Source organism: Salvelinus sp. IW2-2015, linkage group LG19 (genome assembly GCF_002910315.2).
Source record: "Salvelinus sp. IW2-2015 linkage group LG19, ASM291031v2, whole genome shotgun sequence".
NCBI lineage: Eukaryota > Metazoa > Chordata > Actinopteri > Salmoniformes > Salmonidae > Salvelinus > Salvelinus sp. IW2-2015.
Genome location: NC_036859.1, coordinates 16,478,210 through 16,495,575, shown reverse-complemented (window position 1 = coordinate 16,495,575; position 17,366 = coordinate 16,478,210). Strand labels below are relative to the sequence as shown.

General features: G+C 43.9%; 1 pseudogene; it reads right to left on the bottom strand.

Moving 5' to 3' along the window:
- The window catches only part of LOC111978952 (cadherin-2-like), an 85,246-nt pseudogene that overhangs the window by 65,600 nt on the left and 2,280 nt on the right, over nt 1–17,366 (bottom strand).

Genomic DNA, 17,366 nt, shown 5'->3' with positions numbered 1-17,366 from the left:
CCTCCTCATGTGAGTTTTTCTCTTCTTTTCCTTTGACGTGTTCTTTTCTCCGGCTGGGGTTCACCTCCTTTACTAGCTCCCCTCCCCCTTTCATTACAAACACAGTGTTACCTGTGTCAAATCCATTGGAGACGGCCTGGGGAAGTCAACATGGAGCCAATAGATTGTCTCCCTCCACTGAGTCACTAGCTCTACTCCTCTAGGCTAGACAGACAGAGGGAGAGGGTGAGCAACAACCTGCTTCAAAACAGAAACCTAAAATCTGTATCTTATAAACTACATTTAGTCAAATATGTGATATATTCTGTGTACGGCCTAAACTTTTCAGGATTGCTTTGCAAATCAGTACAGCAAAGGTTATTCAAGATACAGAAGACATGGCTCTTTGCCACATAAAGGTCTATAATACATTGCTTGCACCAGTAAAGATATTGTGTGCATCCCATATGTAACATGTGAATGTGGTTTCACACATACGGCTTTTCCATATGTCAGAGGTGACATGTTTATATCCTAGAACACTGTTATTTCCTTCTTTCTCTCCTCCAAACCAAATAAACTGTGGTTGAGGATGCTAAAAGGCCTAGAGCCTCCATGTCTAAAAGAAAAGCTAGACATGTAGAGATAGAATGAAACTCTTTTGGAGTAGTCCTGGTAAGCTCAGAGCCACTGAAAAGAGGATTTRGTATAGACACGTTAATCTGTGTACTGTATTGAAGTGCTTAACAGACTGAGCGCAGACCAAATTCCTATGCAATGCAGGCAGGGAAGAACAAAACAATAGCATCTGACACATTTTAATCCTCCGCTTAAAGTACCCCCAAAAAAACAGGGAAATATATTCAGCCTTGCAGACACTGTAAAACAATTATGCTCACGACGACCATGGGTGCTTGCAGTTGCAAAGGAAAGATAGAGGGAGTAAAAAAAGACGCTTTTTATGAATCCTATTGTTGTTTTAGGCTGAGTCTTCAAACAGACTAACACCTCGATTGACACCGCGGCTCAACCTTTCACCTTCTCTTCCTGACTGGACCACAGGTGTGACATGTGACAAGGTGTGACTAGATGAAAGACACACCAGTGAAGTGCCAAAATCTAATTTCCACCCATACTGATAGATAGGCCATCGTTTATCTGGCCTTGCCCAGGAAGGTATGTTTAACATCTCTTAACGTCTAGCCTCTCCAACGACTGAGGATCTGCACAAAAAAAAAAAAAACATTACAAATGTAGGACCTGTCGCAGGAGAACTTTACTGAAATGCAGGGCATTTAAAACGTGTAGTGTATTTGAGGTTTAAAAAGACTTACGAAGTTTGTAATTTTCACTTGGAAATTTTAGACTTGATTTTCCTTGGAGAAAAATGTATTAATACCAACCCCTACGGAAATGTTAATTCATTATTATCCACATTATTCACATTTCCTGTTGCAGCAGGATTATTTTCCTGCTTTAGCAAACTGTCTCAAATTAAGATCCTACATCTGTACAACACTGTCCAACCAGTCGGGAAGAAACCATTATTTTCTGGCTGGCAGTGGCAAAAAACTAGCCATTCACTTACTTCTTAACTATGAGGTAGGCCCACAAGTTGTTGAGCTACAGAAAAATAGATCAGAGCAGACAGATAATAATAAACATGGAATCACAGGCAAGGCCATGAATCAGGGTCTGCGTGCCACTATTTCACCCTGGCTGTCTCCGCTTTGACAACGGCCGTAACCATAGAAGTGACAGTGAATACTAACAGTGTGAGCCTTAGTGTCTCCGAAGCCGCTCCAAACTACCCCAGCACACACAGTGCACTGCAGCAGAATCATAAATGAGCGACTTTGACAGAAAACACATAGGCTTAAAGTGTGTGTGGGGGGGGGATCAGGTTGAAGGATGAGAGACAGTCAAGGCAATGAATTTAGAGGTTGTGGGGGATTTGGGATATGACAGGGGTGGTTATTTGCTTGCAGCGACCGTCGAGTCCACTCCACGAACAAAGAGCCTTTCATATTTCCTATGAACAGCGACAAAGAGTTCCATTAATCCCCAAGGGGAGGGCTCATCTTGGCCTTCTCTTCTCCTCCACACATAAAACCCTTCCTCGTATTACCGCTCAGTGTTTTCACCACAAGAATGTAGGAGGAGACCAAAGGAGACTGCCACAGCACATCTTTAAATTGTTAAGCCGCTCTTAAAACAGTTTTGTCGGTGCTAATTCTTAACACATGCTCTCACTTTGTAGAGCTTTGCTTACAACCAGAACAAGAAGAAAGCAAAGAGAGTGTGGAAAGCCAAAAGACTGTGGAAGTCTCTCGATGGCCATCTCTGATCAGAAAGAGTCAGTAGAGGAATGCAGTAGAAGAGACATTGGCGCTGTCCAAAGCTCAGTCCAGCTGTCGCGTTTTGCAAGCAGATGAAAAACTCTGACGGGTAGAGCAGAGCGCATGCCTATCCCCACTTATCCCCCACAGAACGGCGCTTACCAGTGGGGCACAGCTGCCCAAACAGATACACATGCTCAGACGCCTCAGTAGTCAGGCGGACAAGGCACAACAAGAGACTAAGCAGCAACTCACACAGCACAGCAGGCTCAGGAAGTAGTCACAATCACAGAGGTGAAAGAGAAAGAGAGAGACAGAGAGACGGGGAGAGAGAGCGACAGAGAGACAGAGAAAGGGGGAGGACTTACTTCCACATAAGTGTGTGTATTTCTGTCTGGCCCACCTCATTTCAAACAGGCACAAATCGATGGTGGTGCAATCACATTTTCTAGGCGTCCTGCGCTGTGCCGGCGATGGGCAGAATAATAAATAAACGCCAGGGATAATCACAGGGCCCAGACTGGAGGGGATTGGGCGAGGAGAGGAGAGGCTAGACACTGCCTCAGCTGTGTCCAAGTGGCATGGAATTCTGTTCCAGCTGTCAACAGCAGCCAGGCAGCACCTAATACTCCACACACCACACAGCCTTAACGGCTGTACTAGCCCGGCTCTGAAGAGACCGCGGATGGGGCTGGTGTGAGGAAGAGGGGGGAGCTGCCGCCGCAACAGAATAACGACAGACTCTTATTGTTGTCTTGGCTATGAAAGCAGAAGGCAACATTGTTTGGCTGTGACGTTATGGTGATACCTGTGGTGTGGCAGGTGGGCTTGTGGATAGCATGGCTGGTCACGGTGGTGAGGTGTTCTTGTAGAGTTATCACGCCACACAGGTTATTCTCCCAGGCAGCGCTACTTTAGTACCAGCCTGTGCTGCTGCTGTCATTGGTCGGTATGATTCAAGTTCATGAATCATAGGTAGTGTGCACACACAGCTGCAGGCATGACAAAGTGCCTGCTCGCATGCCTGTATGCATTCAAATCCATGGTCCATTGTTTTATAATATATCAAACACATTCTGCTGTTTGGTGTCTTCACCCTTCATTTGAAACCACACAATCAATCCACAGTTTAAAATCCCAACTCTACTCTACATACTTTTAGTATGTGCATGAATATAAAAAAGTAATAAACGTCAATATCGGTACTATTCAACACACATGTAAGGCAAATCGCTCATCCAGTAACTCCCTAATATGGTGTCTCATACACAACAGTTGTCAATGCCACCGTCATTTTAATCAAATCTCTATTCACAAAAGAATCATTCAGCGACCATATAAAAAGAGCCCTAACAATGGCCATTAGTGGTCGGGGGAGATCAACAGCAGAATAGAATAGCACTGGTAAATACACTGCTGATTCACCCAACACAATGGCCTTGTTTGTGTCACTGTGACCTTAGCACTCCTAGACAACGCATTCTCTGTGGGACGCAGTAGAGCGAAAACAAGCCCTTCACATTCAAATGGCCTCCCAATCAACAGTTGTCTTGTTTTTTCTGCTCATCCAACAAGGTCCACTTTATTGGGGACTACACAGGGGTGCACCCTTTCCCCTAACTATTCCTCATTCCGGCTCTAAAAACAAACAATTAAATGAATCATATCAGTCGTTTGGTTTATGCTCCTAGCACCTCATCCACAACATACATGAACTTGAAGAGCCAGGAGCGGGGACTTTATCTTTGTTTATCTTATCCCATCAACTGGCACCCACTTCCCCACACCTCCTGCCAGGAGAGGACTGCATGATATAGAGGCCCTGAATGCCCAAAATAAACTGAGCCCCCCTGCATACCTCCACTGGAAACTAACATATTCTCTAGATTGGCTGTGTTTRGTCTGTAAATACCATGTATGAAACTAATCCACTCTACAAACACGTGTAGAAGTGAGCACACACACAAACAAACACTGAAACCATCCTTATGCATCCATCCTTCTACCACATACTTTGGCTGTCTTTCTATAAACTTGACAAATTCAACAGGCTAATCCAAATGAATGACACCAGACTATACCTAGGGTCCTGGGTTAATTTGTACATTTATGAATCACTAAACAAAAGACTAACAACCAGAGATAAGCTTCTCCAGCGTTATTAAAAATGTGCTTTCAGATGGACCCCACTAGGGACACTTTGCAATAACAAACACACAGACATGGTGCTGGCTACACCCATTTAATTACATTTTTTCCATCTATTTATTTCATTTTATTTCTAATGGGGAGAGACAGGGTCCTGTGTTAATATGTATATGTAATAATGTACATCCAGGATTCACTAAACAAAGCTTGGTGGGTCCTCACAGATAACCCACTCAGCAAAAACGGGTTGAATCGTCATTTCAACAAAATAATTCAATGTGATAACGTTGAATCAACGTGGAAAACTGATTGGATTTGAAAAAGTCATCAACGTAAAGGAAATCCAAAAACATGGTGACATTTTTTGTTGATTTCACATTGAATCCATGTTAGTTGACAGCTCAACCAAATATAAATCAAAACTAGACATTGAAATGATTCCAAAGTTTAGTTGGACCCAATGAGAGATGGGTGGCGTGTGACTACAAACACAGAAGTGGTTCGATACAGACAGCTGGGGAAAAAATAAAGAATCATAGAGAAGAGAATGGAATAAGAACCCAATAACAGTGCTGCATGCCTCCCTCACCTCCCACTAAGACATTCATACTTAATAACATGTGGTCAGTCTCCTCAACCCACGTCTCCCTCGCCAACATCTCCCTGACTCCCCCGTCCTTCCAGCCGACATTCTTTACATAGTTCATTAAACTCTGCCTCTCTTGCCCTCCACTCAGTTGTATTGTTTTTCCAGCTATAAACATACCAAATCAATCACACACAGTACAAAGACCCAGCAGGGAGAAAGAGAAAAGATAAAAATAAAACATTGCAGCAACTCTAGCATTAAATCCCTTATGCATAAAATCCTTGAAACACCAGCTTTTCAAATCCCCCCGCAAATCCTTCATCACATACCGTAATAATGACCTCCGTTCAAGATTAAGATCCGGTAAGTAAGTCAGGACCGCAAGTGTTAATCCTACAATCAGCCACTGCATTTAACCCTCGTCTTGCGCTATGCATTATGATTGAGTRGGGGCATTATGATTCTGTGTGACTTTCACACTAGGCCTAAACACTGCTGGCACCATCACTTTCTATTCTAGCAGAAGGGAATTGGTCAAATAGTGTACAACAAAGACTTTTAAATGTCCACTGAGAGGGAAAATTGGAGGATAAAGTTGCCCCCTAGGTCTTTGATTCCAATCCCTGGTCCTTAATAAGGCCAATTTATTCACCTCCCAGGCCCAAGTCCCTCTATCACTAGTGACAGTCATGAAAGGTCAATAACCTTGGCTCATAGCTCTCATATGGTTAACAATGTCATAGATTCATGGCTGATGCTATTATTTCAAACTCTTAAAGTCAGCCGACGGAAGCTTATCTTTGGCAAAAGGTCACAGTGCTTAGAACACTTAGTGGAGAGAGTGGAGGAGTGACACAGGGTCTATATAAGATTGAGTGTGTTGCTTTCTAGTGGGGTACAGTGGGAGGTTGGAGGTGGAATGTTTACCGGAAAGCAATGCACCTGAAATGTAATGCTAGTAAGTTAGTTAGTGAGTTAATTAACACAGACAATGTCTGGCGCCCTGTAAAATACATTTACTAGGTCTATCTAACTTGATAGACCTACTTATAGCTTGAATAACAAATAATACATGTGTTTGTTGAAATAACATGTTGGTTCATGGTGATTGATCAGTTTGCGAGAAGCAAAAACACCACATTTCCTTGTTGTCATTGCTAAGGTGGCTGGTTGAGTGGTCGCCACAAGAACTGCTCAAGCGTTGTGTGCATAGTAAAAGAGAATCAAGTCTCAAATCTATTTTTTGAGCCTTTCTCAATGACACCTCAATGGGTAATTTAATGTACAGGGCTCAAATCATACACTGCACTGCAGACCAGGCCCAACACACAGTATACAGGCTACATGGTGCATGGAGCAACCATCCCAGGCCTATGAGCTCCCAGTACTGTACATCCACCCCCTTCCAGCCCATATCTTGCTGAGCCCACAGTATTACAGCAAATAATGTGGCGGCACACTGCACGCTTTTTAAAGCCTCAGTAAATATCGACACAGGGTGAAATAACACAGGCTAACGGGGGAGGGGAGAGGGGCGTGTTCCTCTCTAGGTTTCTTCCTAGGTTCCTGCCTTTCTAGGGAGATTTTCCTAGCCACCGTGCTTCTACATCCTGGCTGAAAGTGGAGGAGAGATTGACTTCATCACTACTTTTACTTATGAGAGGTATTGACATGTTGAATGCACCGAGCTGTCTGTCTAAATTACTGGCACACAGCTCGGACACTCAAGCATACCCCACAAGACATGCCACAAGAGGTCTCTTCACAGTCCCCAAGTCCAGAACAGACTATGGGAGGCACACAGTACTACATAGAGCCATGYRTACATGGWACTCTATTCCATATCAAGTAACTGATGCAAGCAATAAAATTAGATTTAAAAAACAGATAAAAAACACCTTATAGAACAGAGGGGACTGTGAAGCAACACAAACATTGGCACAGACACATGCATATACACACACACAGGATAATATACATACACATGGATGTAGTACTGTAGATATGTGGTAGTGGTGTAGTAGGGGCCTGAGGGCACACAGTGTGTTGTGAAATCTGTGAATGTAATGTATGTTTTTTAAACTGTATAAACTTCCTTAATTTTGCTGGACCCCTTAATTTTGCTGGACCCCATGACCATAATAAATACAAATACATCTGCATTGCTTGCTGTTTGGGGTTTTAGGCTGGGTTTCTGTATAGCACTTTTTGACATCTGCTGATGTAAAAAGGGTTTTATAAATACATTTGATTGATTGACTGATTGGTGTAGCTCTGTGATGCAGCAGCCCGTATACGCCCGCCTCAGATGGTAACTAGAATTTGCCGCAGGTCAATCATAACTTCCGCAGCATCAATGCGGCCCGGTAACGGCCCGGTAACGYTATATCACTTTGAGTGGGACAGTAATACAGACAGACACATCCGCTCATCTGATGAGGTAAACAGTTTTGGTGGGAGACGGCAGGCGAAGGGAAGCGAAGAGGAACTGTCGCCTCAGTGTTCCCAATCAACAGATGCCCAAGATTAAACTGATATAAATCAACGTAATTCGTTACCACATATCAATACCCGTCCCTTCGGAGGTGACCTGGCTTGATATGATAAGTGAGTAGTGGATATCGTTACTCATTTCCTGCCTCATCCTCTGCTTCTCTCTCTCTCCTTCCCTCTCTCTCTCTCCCTCCCTCCAGCGCACTTCAGACAGACACAGAGGCCTCTTCAGCTGAAACAGAGAGACCTCTGGGAAATATAAAAAACACCAACCTCCACAAAACAACACCGGGCCAGGTCATTCGTCAAAAACATTACCAGCACAACTTTAACAGTGCTTTATGTGCCCAGCTAAAGACTAACACCCATGAGGTTGTCAAGGTCGCCATAAGGAACCAAACCTGAGGTTGGTTTTGACGCTGTATAATGCTAAACAGAACGCTTCAGTAGGATCAATGCATTACTCAATTAAAGCACATCAATCATCCTATGGAGGATATGGGGGCTCATCCATCACACTGCTGCTTAGTGCATACGTGAAGAAGAGGGGGATGGGGAGGGAGTGGTAGAGTAGTAGAAGGAGGGATGATAGATGGAGGGGAAAGGGATGAGTGGGAGAAGAGAAGAGAATGCGTCAGGGAGCGATGTCACAGGACAGGACCTGGCAAATTATCAAAGAGTAACGTCCAAWGAAGCGCTGGTACGTTGAAATAGAAGCCCTGTCCGGAACACAATAGTTGGTGAGGCCTGCGACAGGCGGTGGGGGAGGGAGAAAGGAGGGAGGGAGGCTGCCTGCCGTCTCGGTCTCATCCCAGGCAGGATATTGGCCTTTGTGGAACATGGTTATAGTATCTGAGTCAATTTATGTCTCCCTGCCTCAAATTTCCCCTTTTGTTGTCAGTGAAATAATGGTGTGTCAATTCCTGTTGCCTCTCTAGCTCAGCATGGGGCTTAAAACCCTGAGCTGAGCTTAACATTTGACAAGAAAAAAAGAAAAATGCTTTAAATACACACTCTGTTTCAATAGAAAAAGAACTGCATGCTCTCAGTTCAGTCAAGTTGTCTCTTAAATATATATATATATATATATAATTAATAATATAATTTAACTCTGTGACCCTAAAGACGAGATGGTTCTGGGCACTTCTCATTGCTATTTTTATTGCCTTTCGAACGCTTCTTGTTCGCAGATAAGTGATTGTAAGCATTTCACTGTCAGTCTACACCTGTTGTTAACAAAGCATGTGATAAATACATTTTATTTGATATAGGTAGTGTCAGAGGTTCAGATACTTGTGCTGTCAAGGCCACACCCCAGTGCCAACAAAACAGTAGTTAAGGATTTACATGTATCATAAGCAAACAAAAGATCACTGGGGGAAAAAAAGAAAGCATTTTGCTCCTGTGGTACGAGGGATATTTGTTATTTTCCTCCTTTATGCTTAAGTGATGCCTGAATGGTGGGATGTGGTGGAAAACCTGAGGGCTAGCCTCCACCCACTCAGCTATTTAGCCGCATAATGAGAGAAACAAGCACACAACACCGAGAGAGGGAATGAACGAATGGGAGGAGGGTACAATAAAAAGGTTTCTTTGAAAACTGCTCAATCGACTGCTGGGCCAACACTGTGAACAGGGCTCTCTTTGTGAAGCTAGAATCTAGCAGGAGAGATATGGAGTTGTTCGCTGTGCTGCTGCCCAAACTAAAGAGGCCTGCCTCCTGAAGAAAGAAAAAAAAACGAGTGAAAACCACAAGTCCTTTAGCAAAATAAACAGTTCACTCCGCTGTGTTGACCTGTTGTCTGCCAAGCGCAAGCCTGGGTCTGGAGTTTTACTAGTTAAAAATAACACTAGCCTACATATAAGGAAGCATATTATGTAGAAAGCAAGGCCAATACAGCTAATTATACCCAACCTCATTACATGGAACGGTCATGTTCTGCACTTTCCAGATGTCTTTCATGTCAAATAAAACTCACACATCCGAATTAGTGGTTGTCCAGATTCAGAAAGGAACCATTCCCAGTCTCACCTCACCTCATGACAGAGTGCTTACAGGAAAGGATTGTTTTAGAAAAATAAATTCATTTTTGCCTTCTGACAGTCTTTTAGATTGAAGAACACACATCAATTTCAGAAACCCAAGCCAGAGTGGTTCAAGGCTGGAGGGGCCCTGGTGTGATTCAGAAGCAAATAACCAATAAAAGCACATAACCTTCATATGACTGAGGACGGACCCATGCACCAATTGTTTGAAACCTTTGTTTCCATATCCAATCCCCATGGGAAACCCAGTCAACACAATTATTATTTGAAAAATGTGGTTAAAAACAACACTTAAAAGAACCCKATCTAGGCTGATGACGTTAACCCTTACAGAAAGCATATTGGATGCTCCTGAATGTAAGTTGAGATATTTGAATGATAGGTGTGTCATGTGACTGACGACAAGTCAAGGCCCTTAGCAACAGCTGTGGTTTCCGGAACTCTCCTCTGACTGGTGGAGAGGGAGAGGAGCCCCACCGGCTCTCAGGGCCTTCTGGGTTGAACAGGCTAATTATATGCTAAGGACAAACACCCACACACACACACATGCACAATGGAGAGGCACCTTAACTGCTGCCCTATGTCAGTGTTACACACTCTAACAAGAGGCAGAGTGTTACACACTCTAACAAGAGGCAGAGTGTTACACACTCTAACAAGAGGCAGAGTGTTACACACTCTAACAGAGGGCAGGGCTAGCCGCTGATATGAGTGATATGAGCAGAAGCGCTGAGACGTGAGCCAGACTAAAGAGTTAACCCCAATGTCAACCTTCCACCAACCACTCTCCACACAAAAATCCCGTTATCTGCATTCAGGCTTTTCACAAGTGCCTGTCTGCTCCCAAAACGTGCGGAGATGCTGAGCAGACTAGCTGTTCGATAAGGAGGCACTGGAGAGAAAAAAGGTCAGCCATAAATAAAAGATGCCCTCTCCAGTCATACCACCAAGCATCATAGCCCTAAGTGGCACCGCCAGCCTCCCCACCTCTGAGCAAATTAGCCGCAGATGGGTGCACTTGCTTTAATACATTAACAACATTACTGTTTCATAGTTAWGATACGGCCTTTGGAGTGCCATGGACCCGGGGTCACGTGAAATGATCAGTATATAGTGTCCTCAGCCCCCACCTCTCACTGCTGGACTAACACAACACTAACACAACTTCCATGTTATATCGTAGGCAAAATTGCATCAGAGGTCAGGGGTATTGAAGCCATATACCACTGAGATCCAATCAGGCGACATGATATGTGGCAGTTATCTAGGCCATGGTGGCGTGGCACGGGGAAAAACCAACACCGACAGGCGGACAATGAAAATGTATGGGGTCTCATAACAATAAAGAAAAAAGCAGATTCCTCCAAAACCCAGCAGGCAGGCAGGCAGCAATGCTTTAGCTGGGAATTGGAGCACAGCTTTCATTACAACATATTGATCATGCCAAACAAAGACCCTGGATCTATTGATCCGCTTGGTGGGGAAAAAAGAGAAAGAAGGGGAATGAGAAAGAGAGCAATGGACTGGTGCTGCAAACAGGATCACCCTGAAAGAAGGAAGAAGTGCTGCTTCGACTTAAAACAAGGGAAGCGAGGGATTGGGATTTAGAACCCCTATCAAATGAGATGTTGAGAGAGGTGCGGTCGTGGGGTTGCACTCGGTGTCCTACTATAAAAAACAAGAGTTAAGAGGAACTTGTGTAACACTCAGCGATCATCGTAATGAAAAAAAGAAAGTAAGGGCTTGGCTGAGCTGTTGGATGCCTCCTGCTGATTCCCTCGTCCTCTCCTCTTCTCATCTGACTGATGAATGGAAGGATGATGGCTCTTCTGTAGTTATGGATCTCATCTCACCAGGGGATTAGAATATTAAAGAAGCCTTGTTTGACTATTGAATAATTCAGGATTGGCACAGACATCAGTGCTTCAGACAGTGGTCTACTACACCATCTCAACTGCAGCAAAGCAGCCAGGGGGAGGTTTCATTGCCCTACACTATTACACACATTCTCTTATCTACGGCCATGATGTGCTGTGCGATGACACGGACTCCGGCTAACCCTCAGATACACATTATTCACAAAATGAATGTGTATCTTTGTTATAATGTTTCATAAGAGATTCACGTTCCGTCAGTGTTTCCACAGCAGCCCCTCATAACTAATACAGATGCCTTTGATTAGGCTGCGAATGTCACGCTAATTCATGACCATTTATCATGTACAGTGGAAACATCCGTAGAGATCCACCCAACCGAACGGTGCTCCGTCTGAACACTCCGCCTCCCCGCCTCTCCTTTCCCCGGTGATAGATGTTCATTTAGACAGGTCAGGACAACATGCACTGAGAGGTGTCGTGTACATGGGGCCGCCACTGTGAGGGTCATGACCTCCATTCACCGGTCTCTCCTTTCAGTGTGAGATCGCTAGAATACCATGCCACCACCCCCCTCCACACACACACACGCACCACCCCCTCCACACACACACACGCACCCCCTCCCTCCTGGAGTCGTAAGAGGTTGAGTCGGTTGCTGAGCACCGGCCCCAATTTACAGGACGGGATCGACCAGGGTCACGTCTGACCAAACACACGGCCTCTCAAACACTTCTGAGAACTGCCCCAAATGTACCCTATACCAGGGGCCATCAGGAACCTTGAAAGAGTGCAGAGAAACACAACAACAACACCACGCAAACGCAATCTCCACCCTTAAAAACCGCCAAAAGCCACAAAAGAAGGTGTATCATTTATTTTTCTGAATGTTTTCCTTCTGTCAAAAGGGACTGGTTCTTTGTTGGTTGCAGATGTTTGTCTTAATCAAACAGACCAGGGAAAGGTAATTATACTAAAAGACTAAGCAATGAAAAGTGATGTTATTTCTTATGCCCATGAGGTCTTTCCATCCAGTTTACATTTCATTAGACAGAAAGAAAGTCTCTCTCTCTCTCTCACACAGCTAATGTTGGTACTGCTTGTTCAAACCACTTCATGAAATCGGTCAACTGTGTCTCCCCAGGCCGGCTTGGGGTTTGAACCCCCAGTCAGTGTAACCAGATACAGACGGCTCAGTGGACACGGTCGACGTACTGGCGTTAAAAGCACTTGAACAGAAGTTGAAGTAGTAGACTATAAGCATTTTCATCGGCCCAGCACACTTAATTGGAAAAAAACATCTGAAACTAAATGGCTTGGGGGGGGGTGTAAAAATATATTAATTTAAAAATAGGGTAACATAGGTGATGGGGTTGGGGAGGCTGCAAGCGAGAGGAGAGTGTTTTAAGTTCAATTAGGCTTTTGGGCTTTTTCATTAACCCAGTTTTGGAGAGGAATGCCTCTGCTGAATAATGCTGCTGTGATTGACTCACTTTATATTCCTGCTCCTCCTCATCTGAAAAGCAGGACAATACACTGAGTGTACAAAACATTAGGAACACCTGCTTTTTCCATGACATAGACTGACCAGCTGAATCCAGGTGAAAGCTTTGATCCCTTATTGATGTCACTTGTTTGATCCACTTCAATCAGTGTAGATGAACGGGAGGAGACAGGTCAGAGAAGCCTTAAGACAATTGAAACATGGGTGTTGTATGTGTGCCATTCAGAGGGTGAATGGGCKAGACAAAAGATTWAAGTGGCTTTGAAAGGGTTATGGTAGTAGGTGCCAGACACACTGGTTTGAGTGTGTCAAGAACTGCAACGCTGCTGGGTTTTTCACATGGGCCAGCAACCCTGTGGAACGCTTTCGACACCTTGTAGAGTTCATTCCCCCAACGAATTGAAGCTGTTCTGAGGGCAAAATGGGTTGCAATGCAATATTTGATGTTCCMAATGTTTTGTACACTCAGTGTACATGTCAGCTCTCTATAGCCAGTATTCCATTATCCAGCAGCTCCAAGACCCAGGCCATACTACCGTCGCCAGCCATAATGGCCATTTTACCTGCTGATTTCAAAAGATAAGCAATTTCCATCGAACAGGAAACGAACATGACARGAATGTTAAAACGTCCTTTCTATAGGAACACTCGCTGGTGGTGACACAGTGTTAGCTTAGCTGTGGTGGTGACTAGTGATGAGTATAGTGAGGGGAATTGATGTATAGGCCATGTTTGTTCTTTTCTCTCCACTGAGTGACTCAGTATCAGTCATAAACAAATAGTTCCCTGCTTTAGACAAGGTCATGAGAGGCCCCTTGGGGCCGACAGTGGGAAACCTCCTAAGCCTGACGCAGCTTTACGTTCACAAACAAAAAGCTCAAATCCTTGCTTTCCACATCCTCGGATAGAGAGGAGAGAGGAGACTGCAGATAAATAATTGTCCACCCTCGCTTTCCCCTCTGCTGCTCTGCTAACCAATGTTGTCCAGATACACCTGAACGATTCTATTGAAAACTGATGGAGCGTTCGCTAGGGCCAACCAATAGTTAATCTCTGATCTGCATCACCTAACAAATCATTACGTCTTCACAATTCAACAATTACCTGTGTATTGTGGAGGAATTGGCATTATAGAGAATACCCAAGCAGAACTGAATGTGTTTTGGGCCGAGAAACTTTTTACTTTGTTATTTATTCCATTACATTTGCATGTGAATGCTGCTGTTCGCTATGATCTTCTCAGGGTGTGTATTCTGGTAATCAATTACTCAGATGAATCCCCTTCAGAGACAGCGAGGTTGAATGAAACGTCTTACACCCTATCCCTTCTCCTACTGTCTCCACTCTCCACGGGGTCAACTGCAGCAAGAACAAAGTGATCGTATTACTGTTACCTAATACTGTATGCTGATAGGTTTACAGTCAGGTTTACAGTCATATTCACAACTATCCTCTTGCCAAACTTGGAGGAAAGAAACTGTCCCAGCTCTAGAGAGAGCTTAGTATATCTACGCTCCCTAATAGCTTTTCTAAATGAGGATAGGTCCATGCATATTACAATGAGGCTGCTAGATTATTTCTGACATAACAAGGAAGGATTTTCTATTACATTGAGCATTAACACTGAGGTATGGTTGAGGAGAATGACTGCTACAAGATTCACTGTCTCCATTCATTCATTATTTACGGCCTAAGGGTGCAATTAAGAAACGTAATGAAATGCACAGGAGGCAGGCATTCTCACAGAAAGACAAAAATAGAAAGGTGTCATGGCATTAGGCTCCACACTACACCTCATGTGGCTAGGAGCTTCTTGAAAATCCTCTGTTTCCCAGCTTCCTGGTAAAAACAATATTCACAAGCAGCATGGTGAAAGTGCAGTTAGAAAACATGAGGGGGGCTTAACACTCCCTCCACACCATGGAAGCTTTGTCTTTCAAAACATGCCACAGGAGACTTTCATTAGCGACTGGCGCATTCATTAGCATCATCCCACACCACTGAGCTACTGAGCCCCATGCAGCCCCAGCTCCAGGCCAGCACATTACAATGACACAGAAGTGCTGTGTCTCTCTCCCTGTCAGGGAATCTCTCTCTCCATAGAGGTTGGAGGGCTGGGAGGAGGGCTAAGAAAGAGGAGAGAAGAGGAGGTGGGGAGGGTAAATAGAGAGGAGAGGAGAAGGTGAGGGAAGGGATGAAGGGTGGCTGACAAATGGGAACTTGATTACCTCTGGTCATGGCCCATCCACAAACCAACTGAMGGGCAAAACTATCACTTGGAGGATCAAACTGGAGGTCGGGCTGTGTAAAAGCTATTTCTTTCTTTTCCATCCACCCCTCTTTTACTCGCTCTCTCTTTCTCCCTTCCCCTTCTCCCTCTTTTTCCCCTCTCTCTTTTTTATCTCTCTCTTCTCTCTCATTCCTACTCGCCCCCCTCCATCTTTCTGACTCACAACCTCGGCTGACTGTGACTTCTAGGCACACACTGTGAAATCCAACGCCACTGGAACTGTTTTCTGGTTCAGATGACCTCAAGGCCCCAAGCCCTTGGATAGCACATTGGTGGTATATTCCTGTTTTATCGTCTGTCTCAGCACTGTTRAGAGGTGCTATTGGTGGCTGTCACTATAGTAAATGTGTTTGTTTGTGTGGCAGCATTTTGACTTTGGGACTGATTCCTTGCAAATAATACATTAATTGGTCAGATTTTCTATTATACATTGTAATTACAGTTTCCATTGCATTATATTGATTGAAAAAAATAAACATGACATATATTTTCCTTGTTTTTATGAATTATATGTTTTAGAAGTTATATGAAACAGATACAAATGAAACAGATAAAATACTGGTTAGATCCAGCAAGCCATGCTATTCCATGTTGGATTTCCAACAGAGCAGCTGATGTACAAACACAACACTGATACTAAAGCTGTGTTACAAGTAAATGACAGCCATTGAGTGGGGTTGGGATTATAAAACAGCATGGCCACTGACCACGTATTTCCTTTAATGTATGTTTCTACCATGTACTTGCAAGGTTTATGCATTTTCTTGAAGTTATATTTAAGGGTAACATGGCAGAAATAATAACCACATACTTATTTACTCGCATAATAATTATTGCCTAAAGCAGCAAATAGCACACAGCATATAGAAGCTTTGACCATTTGATCCGCATGCCACTTGGGTTAGCATATGTGTAAAAGAAAATTGCAAAAATATAGAAACATAGAAACAAGACATAGAAGATGTGCTGAGGCACAAGCAACATGTCCATTACATGACTGTGCTAGTAACTGAAAGGTTGCAAGATCGAATCCCCGAGCCGACAAGRTAAAAATCTGTCGTTCTGCCCCTGAACAAGGCAGTTCAGGGGCAGTTCACAGTTCACTGTTCCTAGGCCGTCATTGTAGATAAGAATTTGTTCTTAACTGGCTTGCCTAGTTAAATAAAGGTAAAATAAAAATAMTTCAATAAATATGCATTTTTCATAAAGGAGACTGTATAAAGTAATCTAATTTCCAAATGGTTTAACATTTTTCTAATTCTTTCAATTGCCTTTAAAAAACGATTTTTAAAGGCAAATAAAGTCGAGTCACATCACAGGAACAGATTGCCCCAGTGTTTATGCATTGGAATTTCAGCAACACTGCGGTAAGATTATTTGTTGTTGTTTAATTGTGCTCTGTTCTTCAAAAAAGGCCTGTGTAAGCAAATGACTAGAAGCAGGGCTAAATTGATCCAGACTGAGATTTCATTGGCTTACAAGCCAAACAACATGGGCTTCTGGGCCCACATAACAGCAACGCTAATTGTTGAAATACGTTTAATGCTTGTTGTCACCCCCCCACCGCACTCAACATCATACACGTGTTGAGCGAAACAACAGTAAATCAAATCAAATCACATTTTATTTGTCACATACACATGGTTAGCATATGTTATTACGAGTGTAGCGGAAGGCTTGTGCTTCTAGTTCCGACAGTGCAGCAATATCTATATATAGACATGGGCAGGCGCACACACACGCACATAGAAACGCTGAAGCACATGTGAACAAACATACTACAAACAGCCAGCGAAGAGCGACATAGAAAGAATCTGCCCAATCCAGCGCTTACCATTGAAAAGGGGCTGTCCCTTCTCTGCACTCTCTGGCACCACGGCGACATACACATCTTCAGAGAACCCCGGCCGGCACAGAGGAAGGGTGCCTCTGCCCTCAGTTGCGATCTGCAGGGATAGGACCGGGGGGTGGGAGGGGAGAGAATGAGTCAGAGTCACAATCCCCCCCCCCCCCCCAAAAAATGCACTTCTCCGACTACCCCCCGAAAAGTCTTGGTCACGTTCTGAACCCTCCACCACAGTTCTACAAAGCATCTGTTGTTTTT